Genomic DNA, 24061 nt, shown 5'->3' with positions numbered 1-24061 from the left:
TCATTCCAACATTAACTCAAAAATCCAAGTCCAAAGTCTCATCTGAGACAAAGTAAGTCCCTTCTGCCTATGAGCCTGTAAAATCAAAAACAAGCTAGTTACGTTCCAAGATACAATGGAGGGTACAGGCATCAGATAAGTTCTCCCATTTCAAATGGGAGAAATTTGCCAAAACAAAGAAGATACAGGCCCCATACATACAAGGCCAAAATCCAGCCAGGCACTCATTAAATCTTAATGCTCCAAAATAATCTTCTTTGACTCCATATCTCACATCCAGGGCATACTGATACAAAGGGTGGCCTCGCAAGGCCTTGGGCACCTTTGCCCTATGACTTTGCAGGGTTCAGTTTCCACAGCTGCTCTCTTGGCCTGGTGTTGAGTGCCTGCAGCTTTTCTAGATGCATAGTCCAACCTTACATTTCCCTTCTGCACTGCCCTAGCAGAGAGGGTTCTACCACTACAGCAGACTTCTTCCTGGACATCTAAGAGGAGTTTCCATACTTCCCCTGAAATCTAGGCAGAGGTTCCAAAAGCTCAACTCTTCTTTTCCGTGCACCTACAATCCCAACATCATGTGGAAGCCAGCAATGCTTGGGGCTTTCACCCTCAGAAGGAACAGCTCAAGCTGTACCTTGGTCCCTTTTAGCCATGGCTGGAGTTGGAGAGGCTGGGACAGAGACTGTGTCCTGAGGCTGCACAGAACAGGGATGCCTTGGGCCCGACCCATGAAACCAGTTTCCCTTTCAGGCCTCCTGCCCTATGATGGGAAGCTCTGCTTTGAAGATCTCTAACATGTCCTGGAGAAATTTTCCACATTGTCTTGGCTATTAACATTCAACTTCCCATTTCTTCTGCAAATTTTCACAGCTGGCTTGAATTTCTCCCCAGAAAATGGAATTTTTTTTTCTATTTTAAGGTCAGGTTGCAAATTTTTCAAACTTTTTCACTCTGCTTCCCTTTTAAACATAAGTTTCAATTTCAGATCATCTCTCTCAAATTCAAAGTTCTACAGATCTCTAGGGCAGGGGCAAAATGCTGCCAGCCTCTCTTCTAAAGAATAGCAAGAGTGACCTTTGCTCCAGTTCCCAATAAATTCCTAATCTTCATCTGAGACCACCTCAAAGATCCCAGTCATTGCCCATATCACTATCAGCATTTTGGTTAAAACAATTCAACAAGTCTCTAGGAAGTTCCAAACTTTTCCACATTTTCTTATCTTCTTCTGAGCCCTTGAAATTGTTCCAACCTCTGCCCAGTTACCCAGTTCCAAAGTCACTTCCACATTTTCAGGTTATCTTCTTAGCAGCACCCCACTCTCTGCTGGGGTGCCAGTTTCCTGTACTACTCTGTTCTAACACTGCTATAAAGAAATACCTGAGACTGGGTAATTTATCAGGGAAAGGGGTTTAATTGACTTACAGTTCTGAATGGCTGGGGAGGCCTCAGGAAACTTACAGCTATGGCAGACAAAGAAAGGGAAGCAGGCAGTTCCTTCACAAAGTGGCAGGAGAGAGAGAGAGAACAAAAGAAGAACTTCCAAACACTTATAAAACCATTAGATCTTGTGAGTACTCAATCACTATTATGAGAATTACCTCCCACCAAGTCCTTCCTTTGACATTTGGGGATTACAATTTCAGAGGAGATTTGGGTGGAGACACAAAGCCAAACCATATCAGAGACCCACCATTATTGCCAATTTTGTTATCATATCTCATTATTTATTCATTTTACAGATGTTTATTGAATCCCTACTGGTGGTCGGCTCTGTTCTGGGAACCAGGGTTGCAATAGGGAACACAACATACTGAATGCCCTGTCCTTATAAAGCCTGTATGGAAACAAGAAAGAACAACAGTGAACAAGATACACAGGTGAAATTCAAAGCATTTTCTGTCATGATAAGAAAAATAAGTAAATAAGAGAATGGGAGTATGAAATGTTGGTGGGAGATTAAAATTTTAGATAGAATGGTCTTAAGAAAAGGGTGAATTTGCAATCAAGACCCACAAGGAGATGAAGAATCTAGTTGCATATGTGTTTGTAGAGGGAGCATTCCAAGCAGAAAAAAAAAAAAAAGAAATGACAAGTGTTTCACTGAGGTAGGAGTGAGACAAGCATATCAGCTTATAAAGGACGCCAGTGAAGACCAAGCTAAGTACACAGGGATGAGGCCAGTGAGAGACAACTCAATGATGCAAAAGAAGAACAAATCATCCATGCCTTGGAGGACATAACAAATCCTTTAGCTTTTGCTCTGAGTAAAACAGGGAGCCAGTGAAAGTTCTGGCTTTAACAGTGTTATAACAGCATTATAACCTTATAAAAACATTGCCTTGTAACAGGATGACTATGGATATAACTTTGTGCATTTTGTAATCATTAGTGTATTTCTATCTCCGCTTCCTTTCCTTTGAAAGAATCTTTGTCATCATAAAGAAATTTATATATCTTCTTGAATCTTTCTACACTCCCAAAATATAATCCTTGGGGTAGCTGTGGTTTCCAAGTCTGTACTTTAAAAGATATCATTTGAATAAAGAATCTCATACATCCAATCCCATTTCCTTCTTGATTGAAGTATTTCTTATTCACCAGGCATTATGCCAACTATTTAAGGAAACACTTGATCCAGGCAAGAATTCTCAGTAACACACAAATTTTAACTAAAAATTCTAAATGCCTAGTCTTTTGAGATTCCTTTCAAGATACAGAATTTAGAGAGATATGAACATTCTAAAATCGAAAAAGGTACCCTTCAAATATCACAAACATTGGTGATTTTTTTTCTGGAGTCAATGTAAATGAGATCTGTCTGTGAGAGGCATGAAGGATGGATTTGCTCTTCCTATAGGTTGGTCTCCTTGGAAGTAACCTGAAGAGACCTAGCCAAGGAGCAACCCTATAAAAATAGAACAGAAACAATATGAGACATAGAAGGAAACTTCACTGAAATAAACAATAACAACAACCATAATAATAATTCTATGGAGAAAATAGGAATTTTGATTTACTAAAAAAACTAGTTAGATATGTCCTGAAATTTCCAAGATAAAGAAAAAGAATTCAAAATACAGTCAGTCAGGAAAAGCTCCTTCTTTTTTAGACGGAGTCTTGCTCTGTCACCAGGTTGGAGCACACTGGCGCGATCTCGGCTCACTGCAACCTCTACCTCCTGGGTTCAAGTGATTCTCCTGCCTCAGCCTCCCGAGTAGCTGGGATTATAGGTGTCTGCCACCACTCCTGGCTAATTTTTTGTATTTGGTAGAGACAGGGTTTCACCGTGTTGGCCAGGATGACCTCGATCTCCTGACTTCATGATCTGCCATGCTTGGCCTCCCAAAGTGCTGGGATTACAGGCGTGAGCCACCGCACCTAGCCGAAGAGCTCCTGTTATGCAGTTAAAATAGAGAGTGGTTTTTATATTTCTTTTCAATTCTAAACAATAGAAGAAGTTAGCATAGAGTATAGTGAGAAAAGTAGCCAGTGAACTTGTCCTTCCTATGTGAGATGAGTGAATATTTCAGACAAGTAAAAGTTCAGAAAGTAGGCCATTCGTGTAGCATTCTGGCAAGTGGGGCAGGGGAGACATGAGATTTAAGTAACTTTACCTTAATAAGAGATTAATAAAACAGCTTCCATGCAAGTGTTGGTATAGAATAACTGCTGGAATGTAACGAAACCAGATAAACATAGAATTTAGATAAAATACAGTTATAAAACTTAATTCAGTATTAAGTCTGTGTCATGTCTAAAAAACATTTCTATGTCTAATGTGAAAAACACCCTTATCTCTGCTTTCAAACCTCACATAACCCAAATACCTATACCTAACAAATGAGGCACAATCATAAAAGTACAGAAAACCCTCACTTTTGAGTTTAGGTGGATAGTAAATAAAGCCCTAGCAAATCAAATTCAGCATATTATTGAAGTAACACATTGCAAACAAGCAGTATTCATTACAAGAATGCAAGAATCATTTAATGTTTACAAAATCTAATAAAAGTCTAACTTCATTAGATCAAAAGTAAAAAGAGAATAATTTTATCCTTTCAAGAGATCCTACAGTGTTTAGTAGAATTCAGAATCTAGGCCTGATCAAATGTATACAAATAAATAATAGAGCTAACGTTCTCAACATAATAAAAAATAGTTGTGTCAAGCTACCAATCAGCACTATTCTCAATGGCTCAATAACGTGGAGTCAAGAGATATTGACTAAGCTTTGCCTAGAATCTGAGTACATAAGACAGAGTCAAAGAAGATGGGCTCTGTCTTTCATGGAGTTTACATGAATTAGAAGGTGAGTTTTGAATAAATACCCAATATGAAGTAAGGAACCTAGTTGTGTGTTTATGTGTAGGGAGAACATTTCAGACATAAGTTGAGAGCAGCGAGGTAGAACCAACAACTGAATGAAACACCAGTCATTATGAATTAAGTCAGAGGCAAGGCTTCTATCACTTCTACCACTTTCTATCACTACTATTGGTCAGTGCCCTGAAAATTTTAGTAATGGCAATTGAAGGAGAAGGACAAGGAAGAGAAGGAGAAGGAGGAGAAGAAATATAGTAATAAAAATTTTAAAATGGAAGAAAATTATAATGACTTGCAAATTATATCATTAGACCAAAAAGAAAGCTATCAAAATTTGTTTGAGTGTTTGGGTAGATAGGGAGTTTTAAATAAACATTTCAAAAAATTAATGTACTTTGTGAACCAGCCATTCAAAAAAAAAAAAAAACACTACAAAGCTTAATGGAAAATAAATACCTTTTTGAATGCTAACTACATTACAAAATACTTAGGAATGAACTTAGAAAGTTTAGCAAACCACTAGGAGAAAATCTATGGAACATTATTAAGGGACATAGAAATAACCTTAATAGACAAAAATGAATAAATAAATAATTCCCTGAAGAAACTACTCAAATTGAGAATTTAATTTAATTTAGAAGTAAAAGAAATGTGAGCAAAATTTTTAATGGTATTTTGCAGGATGTCACAATTTTTTAAACTTAACCTAAATGAGAAAGAAAAACTGAATTCATAACGGGCAACTTGGAAAACAGGACCAAACAGGGAGACTTAGAGTATTAGATGTCATAGCAATGTATAATAATCAAAACAGGATGGTATTGGCAATACAAAAACTAAAAATAAAAAAACTATGATTTTTAAAAAGCCTAATTTAAAAGGGTATATAAGAATTCAGAACACTAGGATATTTCAAACTTGGGATTTAGATGTTACAAAAACTGGTGGAGGAAGAGAAATTCATAAGGTGATAGAAAAAATAATAAAAAATAAAAATAACTGATTTTTAAAGCATACACAGACCTCAAGAGCATGTAGAAACAGTTTCTGATCCCTGAAATCACTTCTTTTCTAAGGCAATAAGAGAAAAATAATGCCACAAATTCTCTTTGTAATCTTTTCTGTAATAATAGGATTTCGCAAAAGTAATTGCAGTTTGTGCCATTGAAAGTAATGGCAAAAACGCAGTTACTTTAGCACCAACCTATAGGTTTTACTCTGCATATTGAACACAAATCTTTACTGTGGGAATCTTAGTTCCCTGGGTTTCTATTGGGAAATAATGTGGGACAGGTGAAAGATCATGTGTTTTTATGTTTCAAAACTTGGAATCAAATTTCAAAAATAAGTTGGTATATATATTATCTTGGGAAAATTAACATTTCATGTCTTCAATGTCCTCATCAGGATAATTATGCTAATTATACCTAATTTCAAGTATATAAAACATGAAGTTCATTTACAAATTAGAAAATTCAGCCAGTTCCTTGCAATTTCTAATCGAAATGTTACTGTCTCCACTTTGTTTAAGTGCTTTAGTCATTCCTATATGTGTCTATGCCAGTTATTCTTAGTTGATACTCAGTACTATCTCTGCCCTTTAAGTTAGGCTTGGCATTATGGGAGCTAAAAGCCTTGAAACTATTTAGCAAATTCTTTTGCCAGCAGAGTTATATTTAAATGCCATCAATGAGAAACATCCAGTGATATTTTGAAGATGGAAAAGGAGGGACTGTTTCCCCCTGTGGCAATACATAGACATGCAGGCAGTGGCTCACATGAGGTTTGACTTTACTTCCAGTTAAGGCACCTTAGGTATCACAGTGGGCTGAAAATGCGTGTAAGCAGCTCCTGTGGTTCTAAAAATTCCTATTTCCTTAGAAATAGAAGCAATTTTCCTTGACCTTTACAAAACCAAATAAATATTGTTTGAGTAAGGTATTAGCAGTATCATGTCGCTTCTTTTAAAACCCTATTCTCAATTGTAATTGTTCAAAAATAATTTTAAACTATTACTTTTTAAAATATATTAACCTAGATTAGTCTATGATATTTAACTTCTCTGCATTCGATGATGACAATTCTATGCTTCCTTGAACTTGCTCCTCTCTTAATATCCCTCAGGCTATGACTCTGAACTTCTTCAGCTTTGCTGGTTATAATTTCCTCATTACCTCTCCTGTTTTTTTTTAATCCTCTTTTTTAAAGGTATCATACACATTTCAGTTTTCTCAGCCTCCTACCAAAGAGGAGCTATACTCAACTTGAATTGCTGCCAAGTTTAGTGAAGTCTCCCAACTCGATGATTTTAAGCAATTAAAGAGAGAGATGTAAATATCCACATCTGCCAATCAATTGATTTTTTTTTTTATGTTCTGGTATATTTTGCAGATTTGATGGGTGAAGTTTTTCTCTCCCCACAGACTGCAGCTGTGAATTTGCAACTTTTGAATTTCTGTTCATTTGCCATTTGAAAAAAATTGTTTGGAAAAATTAAAACTTTTTATGCTGAAAAAAAAAAATCAGTCAGCATTCTTTATAAGTACCATATAAGGCAAGCATATGGCAGGAGAAAGACCAGTGATCTGGTTGATATGAACCGATTCCAAAGGGCTTTAAACCATATTCCATACAACTATTTCCTCACTCTGACACCTGCATGGGTGGAATTGGCCATAAAATTGGAAGTACCCAAAAGCAATGAAATTCTAATGTCTTAGGAAAAGCCCCTTTATGCATCATATTTTTGCACGTTCAATTGTATACTGCAAATTTACATACATGTCTATACTTGAGTACTTCTACTTATTACTATTTTGCAAACAAGTGTATTTTATTTTTGTGGCCTAAAAAACCAAACTTCTGTAGACTCTTACTTGGATCTGGTTATTTACACATTTTTCTCATGTGAAGCATTGTTTCATTAAACATGTTTTTGTTCAGCACATGCAATGTGATGGTGTCTAGAACAAGATGCAATCCCTGACTCAAATTGCTGATATTTCATGTTGTAATTCACCTGTCTCACAAGTGCTATATTTATTCACCTTTATGTGGTTTACCATCACCATTTTCTACCTTCAAAGAACGTATTTTGGGGTCACTGTAATAGAATCTCAAGATGGAGACAGGAGCTAAAGCATCTATGTTAGGAGTGCCTTAACATTCTTCAGGTGGAAATGAAAACTAAAGAGAAGTGGTCCAAGGGAAGATGGGGAAAAAAACAGGTTAGTCACAAATCTAATAGTTTAGGTTATTCAAATATTGTTGAACAGCTGAAAAATAACAGCTACAAAAGAGTTTTAAGCTGTAAAACACATCAAAAATCACCGATAAGATCCAATCTACTAGCAGAAAATAATGCAACAAATTCTGTGTCCAATTCTAAAAAGCAGCTCCTGTTTTTTCTTTCCATAAAATCATAATATCCTGTTGCAGAAAATATTCCAATAGGGAAAGATAAGACAATTAGAAGATGAAACAAGCTAGTTAACATCCTTTTCGCACCTTTGTGATGGTTAATATTGAATGTCAACTGGATTGGATTGAAAGATGCAAGTATTATTCCTGGGTCTGTCTGTGAGGATGTTGCCAAAGGAGATTAACATTTGTGTCAGTGGATTGGGAGAGGCAGCCCCACCTGCAATCTTGGTGTGCACAATCTAATCAGCTGCCAGTGCAGCTAGAATAAAAGCAGACAGAAGAACATGGAAGGAATAGACTGGTTAAGTCTTCTGGCCTCCATCTTTCTCCTGTGCTGGATGCTTCCTGCCTTGAAACATCAAACTCCAAGTTCTTCAGCTTTTGGGTTCTTGGACCTAATACACCAGTGGTTTGCCAGGGGCTCTCAGGCCTTCAGTTATGGTCTGAAGGCTGCACTTTCAGCATCCCTACTTTTGAAGTTTTGGGACTCAGACGGGCTTCCTTGCTCCTCAGTTTGCAGACGGCCTATTGTGAGACTTCACTTTGTGATTGTGTAAATCAATACTCCTTCATAAACTCCCCTTCATATATACATCTATCTTATTAGTCCTGTCCCTCTAGAGAACTCTGACTAATACAACCTTCTTACTATGTATGAGAGAGAGAAGATGCTGAGGGACTGGCTACAGATGCACCCTCATTTGCCTGTATCTAAGGTTATCACACAAACTGTAGGAATGAGGTGTCTATTGTGATATAGTTTGGATCTGTATTCCCACCCAAATCTCATGTTGAAATGTAATTCCCAGTGCTGGAGGTGGGGCCTGGTGGGAGGTGATTAGATCATGGGGGTATGGTTTAGCACCATCCCCCAGTGCTGTTCTCATGATAGAGTTCTCAGGAAATCTAGTTGTTTAAAAGTGTGTGGCACCTCCAACCTCCTCTCTCTTTCTTCCTCCTGCTCTGGCCATAGCCTGCTTCCCCTTCACCTTCCATCATGACGGTAAGTTTCCTGAGACCTCACCAGAAGCCAAGCAGATGCCAGCATCGTGCTTCCTGTACAGCCTGCAGAACCGTGAGTCAATTACACCTCTTTTCTTTCTAAATTACCCAGCCTCGGGTATTTCTCTATAACAATGCAAGAACAAGCAGTACACATAACTAGAAAATGCCTTTACACATGGAAAGAAATTGCCTGTAGGTAGAGAATCAAGGGACTCAAGGAAAGAGATAAGAAACTTTATCAGCAGAATAACCACACAATCAGCAATCCTGATGGAGAAACTGACAATAATCGGGTAAATATTTCCATGAAGCTGAAGAAGAGGACAGAATAATGAATCTCAGGAGGGAAAATGAGGGCTGCCCTATAATACTGCCAGAGTAGAAGGAACAACAGAGGGCACAGAAGCAGCTATTAAGTTTGATGACTGTAGAGAGAAAGCAATGGGCTTGGAAGTTTGGACACAGAGCTAGACTCCTGTTCCACAGGAGGAATAAATTCTTTCCAACACAGGATTGCTTGTTTGATTTGTTTTTGTAGCCTGCAAATAAAACATTCCATATGTTTCTGATTGTGAGTGAAATGGAGGGGAAAATAAAACATCCTACTTTAAAAGTGGGATCCAAATGTTCTCAAATGTCTCCTTCCATGGAAGGGTATTCTATCACATTCTCTAGAAATATTAGGACTGACGAGGTGCACAACTCATAAAGAATTTCTACAGGTATCTAAGCAATATAATTATTTTCTGAAGCTTATCTAAACTTTTCTTTTTTTTTTTAATATGGGGAAGTATAATTTTAAAAAGTTATTTGAAAATAGATTGATTGCATGTAATGTTCAATTTAAGAATTGTGATGACTAACACTTCTCATTAGTATGTGAAAATGCAAATTTCAGATAACACCAACAGACTTATGCTTAGGACATAAATAAAATCGAAAACAGGGAAATGCTGAGACATCAGAAAAGTGCCCCATGTAGTAATTTTCCTTCCCCTTCAACTATTTTGTTTTCTTATTTGAGTAAAAAACAGTTATTGCCAATAATTGGGGAGACAGGCTGTATTATATTTTAATGTGTTTTTAAAATTTTTATTTTAGCTAAAGATATTGCAAGCCACTTTCTACTCCAAGATTGGCTAAGTCCTAACTCATGCCTTATTCTCATTTTTATGGATTGCAATCTTATATGTAAATAACTTATTTAAAAATATTTTGGTACATGGTGTGTGGGAAGGCCCTGACTTGATTTTTTCCAAGTAGCAAAATTGAAATCATCTATCCCTTTACTAATGGTTTTCAATGGTTCTCTAAGGACCTCAGATGGAAGTTAATTATTTCAGGGAGCATTTCCAGACTGCTGCTGTTGATACACCAATCTGGCTGTTGATTCTTGAGTCTTCACTATCTGTTGCCTGGGCCGCAATGCAGTGACGCAATCTTGGCTCACTGCTACCTCTGCCTCCCGGGTCCCGGTTCAAGCAATCCTCCTGCCTCAGCCTCTTTAGTAGCTAGGATTACAGGCACCTGCCACCACACCCAGCTAATCTTTGTATTTTTAGTAGAGATGGGGTTTCACCATGTTGGCCAAGCTGGTCTGGAACTCCTGACCTCAGGTGAATCACCTGCCTCAGCCTCCCACAGTGTTGGGATTACAGGCATGAGCCACTGCACACGGACTTTATTCACCATCTTTTTATAATGCTTTTAAGCAGTTCACTTAAAAAGTCTCACTACATTGTCTTTACAATGTTTTATCTTAGCTATATATTACTTCAAAGGTCTGATAAAAATATTTTGTCCAATTTTAAAATATTACATGGCAATACAATAATTAAATTAAAATTTGTGACTGACTAGAGAATACTGATAAAATTAAATGCTGTAGCCAGGCTGGTCTCCTATGGCTCCCAGTATAGCCAGGAACATTCCACTTAGGTTTCACTCTGTCTTGGACATTCTTCCCGCAGATATTGACGAATCTTGTTCCCTCTGTAGTCTCAGTTTTCTCTGACCACCTATTATCAAATAGCACTACCCCCTCCACTCCAACCTCTTGGTCGGCTTTATTTTTTTTTTGCATATCAATTATTACTGACATTTCTGTTATACAATTATTCATTTATTTTTTGTTTTTCCTGAAAGAACTCAACCTCCATGAAAAAGAGGAATTTTGTCCATTTACGGCTAATTCCTCAGCTCCCACAATAGTGCCTAGCACATTAAAAAATATATATATATATATATATATATACACACACACACACACACACACACACATATATATATATTTGAGACAGAGTCTCACTCTGTTGCCCAGGCTGGAGTGCAGTGGCACAATCTCAGCTCACTGCAGCCTCTGCTTTCCGGCTTCAAGTGATTCTCCCACCTCAGCCTCCCAAGTGGCTGGGGCTACAGGCATACGCCACCATCCCTGGTTAATTTTTGTATTTTTAGTAGAGATAGGGTTTCACCATGTTGGCCAGGATGGTCTCGAACTCCCGGGCTCAAGTGATCTGCCTGTGTTGGCTTCCCAAAGTGCTAGGATTACAGGTGAGAGCCACCGTGACCGGCCAAAAGTTCTTAATAAATATATATTCTGAACTTGAATGCTCCCTAGATTCACTGGATTGTGATTCCTAAATGAGGTCACTTTAGTCGTCAGATCCACAGCCTCCACATTTAAAACAGCAATTCTCTAGATCATTCCTGATTTTCTCTGCATGGGTATATGAAGTGGGCAGTTGCTTCACATTTAACTATTCACTGCCTGCAACTCAAATATCCTCCATTCCATGTAACTCTCCCGTAGGTCTTTGGGGTCTATGCCTGAAATGACCACACTTAACCAAGAATAGATTTTTCCCTAAGAGTGTTTCCAAGAGCCCTTCCTGAATTTCAAACAATAAACATAATGTTTATGAAGCAGCATCAGCAATCATGCTGGAAATATCCTGTTAATAAATCATCTCTTTTGATCTTCACAACAGTCCTACAAGGTATGTTGCATCAATTCCTACATTATTAGATGGAAAATCAGAGAGTTGAAATAAGTGGTTCAAGTTGACATAATTAGCATGGAGCTTGTCCAAGGTTTCGACATAATGAAGAAAGTTCAAAGACAGATGTTTTTCTATTTTCTCTTTCTCTCTCTCGTCTCTCTCTCTTTGTAAAGAAGCCGTTAACCACAATTAGCCAAACCGAAAAGTTTGAGGGCACAGCCAGCAGGACTACCCTAACTTTTGACACCAACTGAAAGTTCAGGAAGTTCCTCAAATGACCCATTTACTAGAAGGATTCTCAGACCTCACTGAAGTCTATTATACTCACAGTTGTAGTGCATTACGGAAAATAATACAGAATAAAATCAGCCAAAGGAAGAGACACCTAGGTTAGAGTCTGAGAGGGCTTCACACATGAATATTCCCTTGTCCTCCTCCATGGAATTAGGATACATTATTTTCCCAACATCGATGTGTGACACTATTTAAAGAGTATTGCCAGCCAGAAAAACTCTGGAGCTTCCATGTGCAGAGATTTCACTGGAGTTCCATGACATGGGCTTGACTGATTGATTGCCCACATGGTGAATTATATTGTATGATCCAAAGCCCCTACTTTAAATCACATAGGAGCTCTTTGTGGTGTGGTTAGGCCTCCTCCTAATATTATCAGGTCTTACGGGCTCCACCCTGAGCTCCTGTGCATCAAGCCCCTTCCCTAAACAAAGGTGCTTTTATCAGACACGAAACGATCTCCTAGAAGTTGAGGGCAATTGCCAGACCTCTCTTTGAGCAAGGCCAAATTCTTTACTACACAGAACTTGATTCATTTACGCAGCTTTCAACATCTTTTAAACACAATATGGCCCATTTTAATGACTAGGGTGCTTTGCCAAATTGTACAAACAAACTTAAACTTGTAGACTCAGAGAAGTCCTGCAACAGACTGGAGGCAGGGTGACACACACACAGGGACCATGGATTTGATCATCACATCAGCTGTTACACCAAGAGCTGTGCTCCATCTTTCAAAGCTTGTTATAGGCTTGGCAGGTTTGTATAGTTACTAAGCTGAGAAAAAGCTCAGATGACAGCAAAAGTGAAACATCAGGACTGTAAACTACTAATTGCCAATTCCATATGTTTGCAAGGCAGACAACAGGGAGGAATATCAGTGGTGAGAGAATGCTGAAGTTTGTGCTTACATAGCTAGTAGAAAAATAAAATTATGTAAAATCAGTCTTCTCTCTAATTCTGTCCCCATCCTCAAATCAAGAATCCTTAATGTAAAGATTAAGGAGCCCTGAATTTAAATCCTCAGTCTTTCAAGCATTTGTTCTATAGGTTTATGTAACCTACCTCACCCTGTCTCTATGCTTTGGGAATATGAGAATGATAGGTAAAGTAATACTATGCATTATAAAAATGATTGACTTATACTCTTCACCAGCCACATGTTTGTTGTTCAACATGTTGTCAAATCTTTTTGATTCTGTTTTTCCTTTTTCTTTTCTTTTTTCTTTTTTCTTTTTTTTTTTTGAGATGGGGTTTCGCTCTCGTTGCCTAGGCTGGAGTGCAATGGAGCCATCTCAGCTCACTGCAACCTCCGCCTCCCAGGTTCAAGCAATTCTCCTGCCTCAGCCTTCCAAGTAGCTGGGATTACAGGCATGCTCCACCTGGCTAGTTTTTTGTATTTTTTAGTAGAGACGGAGTTTCACCATGTTGGTCAGGCTGATCTCGAACTCCTGACCTCAGGTGATCTGCCCGCCTCGGCCTCCCAAAATGCTGGGATTACAGATGTGAGTCACCATGCCGGCTGAACCTGTTTTTCTATAATGTCCCAAACTCGTAAGGTCTTCATCACGGAATAAGTGTTCAATGTATGTTTTCTACTATTATTTTCACTAAAGCATTGGGATGAAGTGAAAACCAGTTGGTTAAATCACACTGTAAACATCCTGCAAATAGTCTCTTTTGAGCCTCACAATTCTGCCAGGTATGGTGTATCAATTCCTGTATTATTGGATGGAGAATCAGAGCTTTTACACCTGTTAAATACATCGAATCCAAAATGGTTTACTGTCTACTGAGTTTAAAATCTGCCAGAAATGTTCTCACTCATAGGTGGGAATTGAACAGTGAGAACACTTGGACACATGGTGGGGAACATCACACACCGGGGCCTGTTGTGGGGTGGGGAAAGTGGGGAAGGATAGCATTAGGAGATATACCTAATGTAAATGACGAGTTAATGGGTGCAGCACACCAACATGGCACATGTATGCATATGTAACAAACCTGCACGTTGTGCACAGGTACCCTAGAACTTAAAGTATAATAAAAAAGAAAAAAAAAATCAGCCAGAAATACTACTACAGATATTTTGAGAAACAGTTTCTGAAGTAAGTATCAAAGTGTCCTTATCACCAGCTAGTGTAAACCAAAAAGACAGCAAGAATTTGGAAAAAAAAAAAAAAAAAAGAAAAGAAAAGAAAGAACTAAACCATAGAAATGCAGATGTAATGAATGGTTCATAGTACTGCCCCTTTTCTAATATTCCCAGTGGTTTCCATGGTGGTGGGTCTCAATGAGAAGGAAAAAGAATGTTACATTCTTGTTTTCTTAATAACTGAATAGGGAACCATTAGAATTTTTGTTTACTCCATGAAGAAGATAGAATTAAGAATACAATGTAGTTAAAGAGGGATTACACAGAGGTAGTTAACCTTCTTAGAAAGTCATTTCCTTTTTTAAATCTGTTGCTCATTAACCACTGTTTTTTTTAATTCTTAAACTTCTCTTTTCTTTATTCCTTTTTTGGTGAAGATTTGTTGCTATAATCATTTCGCTGAACTCTCTGTAGTAAAGTAAAAGTAGAAATCGTCGTTGGCAGAAATACATCATTAAATGTGTCTATTCATAAATATGAATAAGAATAAAAATAATAAATAATATGATATTGATGATAGATAAACTTAATTTAAATATACAAATTACATGTTATAGTGTATATATTTATAAATTTATATTGTTATATAATAAATATTATGACTTTAATTTCTAATGAATATTTCATATATAATTCATACTATACCTATGCTAGCTCTGTAATTTTGCTCCTAGATAATTTTGTTATCCACAATTTATAGAGACACAAAGATTCTGAGTGAAGAAATGATTTTTTGAGTCACCGACAGAAATTATAGAGTTAATATGTGAATCCTGGTCTCTGACAGAAAAGTTCATAATCTTACCAACGTTCATGTTGGTGATGATTAAAGAGAAGCAAATCAACAATAGCTGCTATCATATCTTGAACACTTAACGTATGCCACAAATGCTAATACGGTATGCACTGTGCTAAATATTTTACTTCCATTATCTGAGGCAAGAGTCTCAGAGAAATCAAATGATTTCATCAAGTTTGTAATTAGGGACTTTCCAGTATATGCCAGACCTTAAGACTTTTCTTCAATTTAATGATCTATCTGTTACTTTGAAGAAACTGTGTAAATTTCTGGTGACAAGATCCTTTCCTTGACCAAACTTTGACCAGGCTCCTCTGAGCTCACTCTTTGACTGGGCCAACACTTGAGCTCCTTTGTTCTTTTTTATAGAGTCCAGCTGTGCCAAGAGTGCATCCTAGTAAGTGGGTTCAGCAAGACCCATCCCCACCCTTAATATCTGATCACCCTCAATGTCTGATTGGGTTCCTCATCCTCCACCATCCCCCAGGTGATGTGTGATTACCTTGGCCTGCCTTCAGCAAGAGTCCTGTTAGGTGGATTTAGGCAGAATCTCTCCTTATGTCTGATACAATCTTTTAATAATTTTCAGTTCGCCAGATCCTTACTCTCGTTCCTGGCTATACATTTCTTGTTGTATTTAGAATTAAGTTTGAGTCTATCTATCTTGATACCCTTTTTTCCATTACAATAGGTTTGTGTTGTTGTTGTTTTCTGAATAAAATCTGTTTTTATTTTATTTAACTATCCAGCTCTGGTTTTTCTTCAACACTCTCAGGTGAGAAGTGTCAAGATTCTATTATGAAAGATTAGAGGCCAAAAATTGAAAAGACTTTAGTTCTATAATTAACGAGCCATGATTGTATTGCTGATCTGACACATTTATGACCAGCTTTGAGGGAGTCAAGTTATTTGATTCCTCTATGCTTGGAATTTGTTGTCAATAAAGAAGTGAAGTAAATTTGTGTTAGAGTACATCTGTAAATGACATTAACTATATCACAATGTTGAGGAGTTTAGGCACACTTGTGCAATGGATGTTATCATTGCTCAGCTGCTTTGCTATCATGCAGTAGGATGAAAGCAGCATTTTATCTAAGAGAAATAGAAGAGCCAGAACCTGGAATCTGCCCTGACCTGATTTCTTGCAAAATTTCATTTGTTCTTATCTGAGTGTGTAATCTGGACCTCCATAAAGGCCTTATTAACATTGATTTCTTATCGATCTGTCATATGCCAATGTTCACTTGCAATGTACTTGACATTTGGCTATCATAAAAAAAAAAGGGAATTGGCAGAAATGTGTCAACTTAACTTTTGACCAAAACGCTATGTAATTGAACGGGAAAGCAATGTTAACATTATGCATCTGATTCCAGTTCATGTGCTCAATGGGCTAACATTTTAGAGCACCGACCCTTAAAATTCTAATGCACGTCGAATCGGTATGTAAATATCAGCAATTCTGGGGAGATTCACAATGTACAGCCCTATGCTAATGAGCAATATCACAAGGAGCTGGAAGTTTTTCTTTTCCTCTGCGATATGAATTGGAAAATTGGAAAGCAGGTCAACTTACGAAGTTGTTAGGAGAATGTGAGCTGTTTGTTAATAGATGCACCTTGCCTAGACTATGTAGGACCTAGAATCATATACCAGTACCAGTGACAATAAATAGCAGATGAATATTAATTCCTTTCACAGCCACTTACCTATCTCCAATGATAATAAAACAAAATTAAACAACATTAATTCCCAAATAATAAAACTCAGATATAGAGTTAACTAAGGAAAATATAAAACATGCACGCTTTATATTCAAGGGCAGAAAAGTGTTCTTATTCAGCCTATTTGGGAAACTCACAAGTTTAGAAATGAACATGTTCTCCTCTTTTCAAAAGCATGACTTGATGTTTGTCCTTGACCTTTATCTGTGAACAGACAAAAGCATCATTTAAAGTATGCTTTTTACTCATTGTCTTGTATTCAAAATACTTTCATTATAGAATGGCTGACACTCCTACTGGGAATCGTTGAGGAACTCATCCGGATCTAATCCATTCTAACGTGCTCTGGCCCCAGTGCTGTTATTTGTTCTGTGTAAAGTTTCTTAAGCTCTATGTACTATCAAATGGAATAAGACATAACTCATTCTTCTAAATGTTATTATGAGAACTAAACATAAAATGCTTTAGCAAAGAGAAAGCACTGTGTAGACATAAGTAATACGATTAGCAGTATCATTCATTTATAGTTTGCAACACGATAAACAATGCTGCTCCCCCAAAGTTTGAAAGGCATCTTGTCTTCGGTCAATGGAAGTATTCTGTAAAGGAGCTCCTCCACATTTAAATTATATTTTTAAAGCGGCCTATTAAAGTGTGGTTGAAAAGTTTACACTGCAGTTTCTCTTGCATATATGGATCTTTTCCTCTTGTAAAATCCCAGGGCATTTCAAATAAGGAAAGGTCATTTAGCTCATCTGGTCGATTATAGCTGCGATCCATTTCCCCAACAAGAAGCAAGGGAAACGTTTCTCTATGTGTATCAGAGAAAAAAACCCTTAGGCCATTAGGACTAAAGCATTGCATATGCCACAAGCACTAGACACCTAATTTCATCACAGACGATTGATGATTCTGCCATCCGGGCGGAATCAAGCCGGGGATACTGGGACTCAGTGCTTCAGTAGGGAGGCAGGTTCACTGCAGCCTTCATCCAGTTTAAAAAATATTTTATTGACACATAGAGCATTCAGAGTCATAAAAATATATCATGTTTATCACTGCTTTTATGGCATGCATAGATATGACACAGGGGCATTGAGCCATGCAGCATTAGACAAGCGTTTATTTCACCCTGAGCTGCTGGGAAGAATGCAGAGCTCAGCTTCTATCCCAGGAGTGGAGCTGATAGGACAGATTTCATCAGAAATAAGCCTTTAAGAAAAACACAAAAATCGATGCAGACGCATATATTAGTGAAGTGTCCTGATTGGGTTTTCTATGTGTTAAACAAGCCTGTTCCTGATACATTAGTGCATTTCTGCCAAAGGCATTAGATTGCTAAACTGGAGATTTTGAAAACAATGATTATCTTTCATGGAGGTGGGAATACAGCCAGAAAATTCACCTTTAAGAACTTTAACTAACACCCTTAGTTTATGATTACATTATCACCCAGACTCTGATATATATTTTTACAGAGAGTGATTTCCTGAAGAATTATGATCCGAGACATTTGGTTTTTGAGTTACCGAGTGGACAGTTAAATGTGGATCCAGATTTAACAAACTCGAAGGCCTTCATTATCTAAAGCCAGATTAGGGCAAAGTTGGAGGGACAGAGTTTTACAATGAGAACAGAGAGTAGACTAACATTTGCATATAAATGGCAAATGTTAGTAGGTGGAAAGGAAGCATTAAGAAATTTGCATCTGATTTAAGCCTTGTCCTTACTCAGCAGATTGCAAGTGTCACAACTTGTTGGGCTGTTAGAAAGGTAGCCAGGGGTGAGGACAATGTTGGAAGAGATGAAGGGAAATGAAGTCTTTGTAAACAGGGCCGTGCACACCAAGTGCTCAGAGAAAGTTTCAAGGTCTTCCCTTGGAGGGATACACCCCTGACCTGGCTAACTGTTTAGCTCACTTCGAGACAGAGAAACGCTCCTTTTACTTTATACTACCCTAGTGCTACCTAACTTCTACCTGCTTCCAAAAAACTACTTTTTTCCTGTGAAACAGCATCATACTGTTTTTTGTGTTAAAACACACCCATATGACTTTTTCCTTTAGGGGACTTAAACTCCATCAAGGCAGAGACCATCTCTTTAATGTATATGAATTTTCACTCGTCCATCAGAGTGCAGCAAATGACATACATTAGGCCTTAAATAAATAGTGAATAAATGAAAGGAGAAAGGAAGAAAAGCTGCAGTGCAGAATGACATCATTATAATGTTTTGTTTGTGCACAACCTGTATGAACTAAGATGCATCCTCATCAAGAGAAACTATTGGAAATAGAAAATTAATTTTATACTGAACGGTGGGAGGGAACACGGCTTCTTTAAGAGAACTTCCTTTGTTGTAAAACTACCTATCCCATATTCCAAATTATTCAAATTCAGCACTTGACTTCCTCTGGGCCCAAGCCAGCCATACATGATGGGATAGGGTCTCAATATCAGATGACTACAACCTCATGTCACAGTAGAAAGCAAGAAAAGGTTTTGTGTCAGGAAAAATAAAGATATACGTTATTTTGTTTCACTGTGTTTAAAATCTGGTATCAGGCGCCATATAATGAGTTAGGCCATAGCAGGTTCCTTTTGTAATAACCTAGCAAGACATACTGAATTCTCTTCTGTATTCCAGAATGAGAGATGCATGGAAAGAATTGTTCAGCTCCTTTGCACTATGGAGTCATTCACCTGTTCAGGATGGCTTGCTGGAGGATTGTAAAGAATTGCAGGCAGGCACTTTTCCCTTGGTGGAACAATTGTTCGTGTTTAACTTGTCTCTATAGCTTCCAACATACTTCTGAAGTGTGCTACTTAGAGGAGGAAAGAAAGGTGTTTTCAACCCAGAGGTATTTTAAAAAAAAAAAAAAAAAGGAAGGAAAAATGATGTATGTTTCATCCCATCTAATCTATCCTATTTTAAAGCAGCAGTGTTTAAAGAGAAGAGCTCTAGCTGCATGCTAGTCAGTGTCTTGCCTGGCGAAGCGCAAAGCGGTACCATGAGGAAGTTCTGTCATTTTCCTGCTGTGTAATCTCGGGTAACTTACTTAACTTCTCTGTTGTCTTCATTTCTTCGTCTGTAAAAAGGGGGATAATAAAATCTTTATTTCTTAGGAAAAATGAGTTGATACCTAGATAGTCCTTGAACAGTGCCTGTCTCGTAAGTGCTCCATTTGTTAAATACTGTTCCTGAGGCCAGTTTCTTTCTTTCTTTCTTTTTTCTTCTTCTTTTCTTCTTTCTTTCTTTCTCTTTCTTTTTTGGTGGCCTTGAACAAAATGTGTTTTTCCTGTTTCTTTTGCATCTCATTCATGATGTGGCAAAACAGCTCTCTACTTCAAACTCTTCAGTCAAACCCACTGCCATTGTTTCCCAATTCATAGCAACTTCTTTACTCACATCTTCCAAGATGACAAGGTTCCTATTAAAAGTATGAGTATCCGGCCAGGTGTGGTGGCTCATGCCTGTAATCTCAGCCCTTTAGGAGGCCCAGGTGGGCAGATGACGAGGTCAGGAGTTCGAGACCAGCATGACCAACATGGTGAAATGCCATTCCTACTAAAAATGTAAAAAATTAGCCAGGTGTGGTGGCATGGACCTGTAATCCCCACTACTCAGGAAGCTGAGGCAGGAGGATCGCTTGAACCTGGGTGGCAGAGGTTGCAGTGAGCTGAGATCGTGCCATTGCACTCCAGCCTGGGTAACAGAGCAAAACTTTGTCTCAAAAAAAAAAAAAAAAAAAAAAAAGTAGAGTATCCAACATCTATGAAACACTTATCAACCACTTAGGAAATCTGCTAAAACACCTTCAGTGAGTCTTCTCTGCCCACTGAATGAAGTTTCAACTCCTTAGGCTTAGACTGTAGTACTTACAGCTCTGATAAAGTGGTCCTCAGCTTTTACATCCAAATTCTCCTGCTGCTTCCATCCTCTCCCTTAACCTACAGCCAATGCAGCTTGCTTATTATTCTTCACACGTAGGCTGTGTATGTTACCTGTGTTTCTCTCTCTCTTTCTTTCTTTCTTTTCTTTCTTTCTTTCTTTCTTCTTTCCTTCCTTCCTTCCTTCTTTCTTTTTTCTTCTTCCTTTCTTCTTTCTTTCTTTCCCTTTCTTTTTTCCTTCTTCCTTTCTTTCTTCTTTCCTTCTTTCTTTTCTTTCTTTCTCTCTTTTCTCTCTCTCTCTCTCTTTCTTTCTTTCTTTCTTTCTTTCGTTCATTCGTTCTTTCTTTTCCTTTTCTCTTTAAGATACAGTGTGATGGTTATTAATGAGTGTCAACTTGATTGGATTGAAGGATGCAAAGTATTATTCGTGGGTGTGTCTGTGAGGGTGTTGCCAAAGGAGATTAACATTTGAGTCAGTGGACTGGGAGAGGCGGACCCACCCTCAAACTGGGTGGGCACCATCTAATTAGCTCCCAGCCCGGCTAGGATAAAAGCAGACAGAAGAATGTAGAAGTGCTAGATTGGCTGAGTCTTATTACCTCCATCTTTCTCCTGTGCTGGATGCTTCCTGTCCTTGAATATCAGACTCCAAGTTCTTCAGCTTTTGGACTCTTGGACCTACACAGTGGTTTTCCAGCGGCTCTTGGGCCTTTGGCCACAGACTGAAGGCTGCACTGTTGGCTTCCCTACTTTTGAGGTTTTTGGACTTGGACTGGCTTCCCTGCTCCTCAGCTTGCACATGGTCTATTGTGGGACTTCGCCTTGTGATCGTGTGAGTCAACACTCCTTAGTGAACTCCCTTTCATATATACATCTATCCTATTAATCCTGTCCCTCTAGAGAACCCTGACTAACCCACACAGAGTCTCACTCTGCTGCCCAAGATGAAGTGCAGTGTTGCAATCATAGCTCACTGCAACCTCAAATGCCTGGGCTCAAGTGATCTTTCCATCTCAGCTTTTCAAGTAGCTGGGACTACAGGTGCATGCCACCACATCTGGTTAATTTTTCTATTTTTTGTAAGGATGGGGTCTTGCTCTGTTGCCTAGGCTGCTGTCCTCCCACTCAGCTTCCCAAAGTGCTGGAATTATAGGCATGAGCCGCCACACACTGACTTCTGTTTTTGTTTTTTTACCTGAAAGGACTATTCTCTACGCTTACATTGGTTCAATTCTTGCCTTTTCTTTAAGGTTAAACTTATGTATGTTATTTCCTATGAGAGCTTGTTCTCGAATTCACCCAGGCAGAAAGAATCACTTCCCCCTCCAGATTTCAATATCATCTTCTCATGCCTTCCAAATGGAAGATTTTACTCTAAGGCTCACTTACTTGTATATCCATACTACTTCCATCAATAAATCATATGCCTCCTGAGAACTGAAGCTAAAACAAAATGACACTCTCCTTGCCCACAGCAGACTCTTCATAAATATTTCATGAATCAATGAATCTACCTACCTACCACACAGAAACAGGGGTTTCACAAAAAGCTCCCTTTCCTAATACAATTAGTATAGACATAATAATCATTCAGTGAGTATTTATTGATAATCAAACATCATCAGCATTTGAGGAAACCTCTTCTTGAAGGTTATATTTAAATAAATAAATGATAGTTTAATAAGTTGTAGCCTTGGACTATATATATAGATAACTGCCTGAGGGACATTCAGGCTGGCTTCACAGGAGAGGTAGGATTTAGACTGAATCCTAGAAGTTTTCCAGATGAAGTCATTGAGAGTGGCAACCATGGCACCATTGAGAATGGAGCAAAATCATGATTCAAGACAGTGAGTTATGAAAGGAACTGGTAAATCATGATTAGAAGAGTAACTGGCATTTATTAGGCACTTATTTTGTGTCAAGTACTAAGCTAGGTTCCTTCATTGTCATCATAAACCTAGAAATTAGGTACAAATATTACTCCCATTTCACCAAGAAGAAGAAACTTAGAGTATTACCCAGAGGTCTCCAGAGAAACAGAACAAATAAGAAGGAAGGTAAGAGGGGGTGGAGGGAGAGTTGCACTCAAGTTTGAAGAAAGAATTCACTCGTCTTTGAGAAGAGCAATCCTTTCTCTTAAGGTCCTCAATTGATGAAATGAAGCTCATCTATATTATGGAGATAATCTGCTTTTCTCAAACTCCATCGATTTGAATATTAATTCCACCCCAAAATCACCTTCACAGGAACATCCAGAATAGTGTTTGACTAGATATCTGGGTACCATGGCCTAGCCAAGCTGATAAAATTAACCATCACATGTGACCTGTAGAGATCAAGTCATCCTGTCATGAACACCAAGGGAAAGTTCATACAGCAAATATGAGGCTGAGCTGGTATCTAAAGTTCTACTTGATATTGCCTAGTTTCCAGACCCAGGAACGGGATATATTTCTGGAAAGAGCTGGTGGGTCATATTCAAGCCAGGGTCCTTAAGGCATAAGCTGAGAGTTAGAAAATGAAAGACTAGTTACAACTGGAAAATACAAATAGTTAGGCCAACAGTTGGTAGTGAAGCAGAAACAGAATCAATGCGAGAATTGGAGTTGAACTGAGAAGTGGCTTTGCCATGTGTAATCACTGTCGTGGCCATCTGAGTGCATGGGTGCATTGGCATAGTAGCCTGGATTATAGAAGAAGTGAACTTGAAGACAGGCTGACTAGAATCAGGCCAACTGGCAACTCTACCTAGCTTGGTAGGAGTCTAAGCTAAGGATAAGAACAAAATAGCTAATGTAGATGTGAGAGAAGTCAAGTTCAAGTGCACACAACTGGCACATGGTAGAACTCTTGCTCCCATTTGGCATCTTCATTTCGTTAGTTAAACACTGGCCAGGTTCTTGGGTCCACTGGGCATGCGAAGATAAGGAGAGAGATACCAAAAAACATTAAGAGAATCAAGAAAAAAAATTCAAAGAAGCTATCCAATAAGAGATGCAAGGCAGTAGTAGTGTCCAGTAAGTTGTCAAAGTCCTGAAAAGATACGTGAGAAAAAAATCTACATGAGAAAGTTATCCCATCCTGTGCTGAAGAAAAGTACTCTGCACAGGTGAAATAAATAATACATAAAATAAAAATCAAGGTACCTACACTGATTAGCAAGGCACTGCACTATGCTCCTCAGATACATAACCTAATTTCATCCATTAAATGTCTTCAAAACCAGGTGTTTGTATCCTTTCTCCTTCAGGAAGATTAAGTAGATTATCCAAGAGCCAGTAGCAGGTGATAATAGACATAGTATGTGAGTCCACAAATGGCCATTTCCAAATCTCATGTTATTTTTGTTTCAACAGGGCTACCCTTTGACAAAAGAATAGTCCAAGTATAGCAGTTATTTCCTGATTATTAGAGGTGAGAAGATGTCTAGTCATTAACATTAA

This window comes from Macaca thibetana, chromosome 7 (assembly GCF_024542745.1).
Source record: "Macaca thibetana thibetana isolate TM-01 chromosome 7, ASM2454274v1, whole genome shotgun sequence".
NCBI lineage: Eukaryota > Metazoa > Chordata > Mammalia > Primates > Cercopithecidae > Macaca > Macaca thibetana.
The sequence above is the reverse complement of the archived record's forward strand: the minus strand, read 5'-3'. Positions refer to the sequence as shown.